This window comes from Adiantum capillus-veneris, chromosome 30 (genome assembly GCF_014529385.1).
Source record: "Adiantum capillus-veneris isolate H3 chromosome 30, ASM1452938v2, whole genome shotgun sequence".
Taxonomy (NCBI): Eukaryota; Viridiplantae; Streptophyta; class Polypodiopsida; order Polypodiales; family Pteridaceae; genus Adiantum; species Adiantum capillus-veneris.
The window spans coordinates 25,609,825-25,612,970 of record NC_140960.1 but is presented as its reverse complement, the minus strand read 5'-3'; the positions used below and the strand labels follow the sequence as shown (position 1 = coordinate 25,612,970).

The 3,146-nt window shown below is 46.4% G+C and overlaps 1 pseudogene; it reads right to left on the bottom strand.

Annotated features, from left to right (window-relative positions):
* Window positions 1-257: 257 nt before the first annotated feature.
* On the bottom strand, window positions 258-2,123 carry LOC147417690 (uncharacterized; annotated as a pseudogene).
* Between the last annotated feature and the right edge of the window lie 1,023 nt (window positions 2,124-3,146).

Here is a 3,146-nt window from a genome sequence, read left to right as displayed (position 1 = left end):
GGCAATTAATGCCTAGTACACATTAACCAAGGCAAGCCAAGTGGCCTAGTTATAAGAAATCCAAGAGAAGGTTTCCACTGAAGTGAGCGACTCCATGAGAAGTTAGTTTTTAAGAAGAAAATCTAGTGACAAATGATTGACAAGGTAGGTTAAAAAGCCAAGTTTTAACAGAGCGCGAGAGAGAGAGAGAGAGAGAGAGAGAGAGAGAGAGAGAGAGAGAGAGAGGTCTTACAAATTGAAGGCCTTACAAATCCATAAGTCCTTTCAAAAGTGGTCAAAGATGAGACACTTTTTTGTGTGCGTACCCACACAAGGCTTGCCAAAAACAGTTTTCCTAATTGAGGAGAATAAGGCCACACTTGCTTAAAACTCTCTGAGTTTGTAGGCCAGATTTTCTTTAAGGCAAGCTCAAAATCTAACCAAGAATGTGTAGTTCAACTTTTTTTTTTTCACACCTCATCAACAAAACTTGGTATGTACAGGAGAGTTGCGGGGGTCATGAGGTAAGAAACACCCCCTTCCAAATTGCAGTGTGATACAATGGTAGGCAAGGATGAATGCTAGGTGTAATCATGCTTTGGCATCCCCCATGAACGACTATATGCACAATTAAACTCAAGGAATTGCTTTTGCACTGGTGGTGTGGAAGGTAATTTGAGAACCTCCATTTGTTGACATGTCTCTGCATTGATTGAATTGTTGAACTTGCACCAACGGGGTAGGATAGTTGGTTGGTTTTGCTCATTGAGTGTGAAAGGAGAGGTGACAAGATGCTTGCCGAGGTGCCTCAAATATAAGCAAATCCTGTATCTTATGCAAGCTTGTTTCCGATGCTGTCCTCATTCGCTGATGGTTTCATGAGATCATGCTTCCTGTCCTCATTCGCTGATGGTTTCAAGCTTTGGAGCCCAAGGCTTTTCTTTTATCATCACCGCAGCTTCGGCATAAGCTGTGTGTATAACTGCGGGCCTTGCAGCTCTAATGTGATCTCTTCGTCCTCCTGATCTGCACATTTAATGTGTGCACCGCCTTCCCTTGCCTTCGTCATCGTCTTCACTGTCGTGGATGTCAAGCTGAATGTCGTGCTAGTTAACTCCTGCTGAATGTCTTCATGGGGAGCTATCCTTGCTGCGCCAAAGCGACCCAGGATATGCGCACCCGCTTTGCGCGAGAGCGCCTTAGTAGCCGCAACGCCAGCGGAGACTTGACTAAATCATTAATGTCTTCATGACGCATAAGCTGCTCAGGAGAGTTGGAGATAGCGGCATGATTGTGCAGAAGACGGGCAATCGTGAGGTCTTGCTCCTGGGGAGTGAGGCGCGTGTGGAGGCGGGGCATGGGGAAGAGCACATACACGTGGGGAGCGCCAGCCATGGCATCCGTATCGGCGCCCAGCGCATAGGTGCGCTCGTGCACGCGCGGTGTAGCTGGATTACATGCAGCTGTGTGGAAGGGAAAGGAGGAGCGGGGATAATGGGCGACGAAATGGCCGGGCGAAAACTCCAGCAAAAGCTCGCCCACCTTCGTGCAATCTGGCGCCGACGGAGGCCGGCACCTCCACCTCCACCACTTTACCCACATCCACCACTGTGATGTAGTTATGCTGTAAATTCGATATTGCACTGCACGATGATTTTCCCACCTGTACTACTGCGCCCGCCCTCAAGGCTGCGCATGAGCCATGCATATTTCCCATTCTGAGGGATTGAGTGTCCCTGCCTATGGTGCAACAGAGAGAGAAGTACGCTGCGAGCCTGGATTAGAGAAGGGAGAATATGGATGTGGGGATGCAGAGATCAAGTGCGCTTTATAATTCGACATCAGAGAGAGTGGCTAGGCCGGGTAGCTAGCAGTATACGCCGTGTCTCATGCAGTTAATTAGGAGGAGACAATGTCAAGTGCGCCAGGTGCCTGCAGAGCGCGACAAGCGGGGCCCATGCCCATGGCAACTAATTGGCAAGACGTGCCTCTCGCGATCCATCTTGTTGGCTGGCCACAAGGTGACTATTGCACGGTGCTCGTCTCCACCTTTATTGTCCACGTTAATGCCCGGCTCGTAGCTGGCCCTCTCAGGTAGTTACTTAGTAACTTACTAACGCCTTAGGCTGTCACCAGCTCTCTTTGTTTGCACACCTCATCTTGCCTACTACACCCCATTCATGTCACATCTCTGCTCATGTAAACACTCATGACGCTCAAATGCGAAAAAGAAGTAAGATATTTTGTCTCCTTCGATTAGCGAAAGGACAAGCAGGACACTAGGATGGGTCGGACATATTTAACAAACAATTGCGAAGACATGGCCTTCAAGGTCAACGTCGGGTCAAGGGGCTACCATGTGGGCCGTCAAAATGTGGTGGAGAATAATGGGGCAGGCAGCAACCAATAGATCTCTAACACCTTGCCACTTATCCACAAAAACCACACCGTCGATAGAAATGCCAGCACCTTAGCATAAAGAAAAAACCTATTCTCTTTCAAAGAACGACCTCTAAAATGAGCACCCATAAACAAAAAATGTAGTTTCCTTCAAACATCCACCTCTCACATGAGCAATTCATAGCTTATCAGAGTTCTGCAACACTTGCCAATGACTTCAATTTCTTGATCACACTACTAGGAACGTAACTACGTAGTGGTACTATCAAAGATTCTATAAGCTAGAGTACCATGTCAATATTGACATCCCTACGATTTCTTGGGATAAGCGACACAATTAGAGACTTAATTTTTATCACACAAGCATGGCATAATAGACAAGCAGGGCACGCTTAAGAAAAACCAATACTTTACGTATACTAAGGGCGCTTGCACAATGCGTAACGTTTAGAGGTCGCTTAAGTGACAAATCCATGGCCGCTTTGTCTTTTATAGTTGTCGGTCTGGTAGCTATAGGCTAGATTGTTACTTCCGTTTTCTCTCTTCAATTGTCTTTTCCAGGGTGGTTTGTTTTATGTTGCTCTCTCTCTCTCTCTCTCTCTCTCTCTCTCTCTCTCTCTCTCATACACAAAATACACACATAAATATTTGAAACATAGACACAAACACAAACATCTTGATGCTACAAATTTGTTGAAAGCTTTGCTACGAGCCTCATGTGTTTCTACCATCTTGTTTAGAATGAATGTGTTATGAATGAATCACTG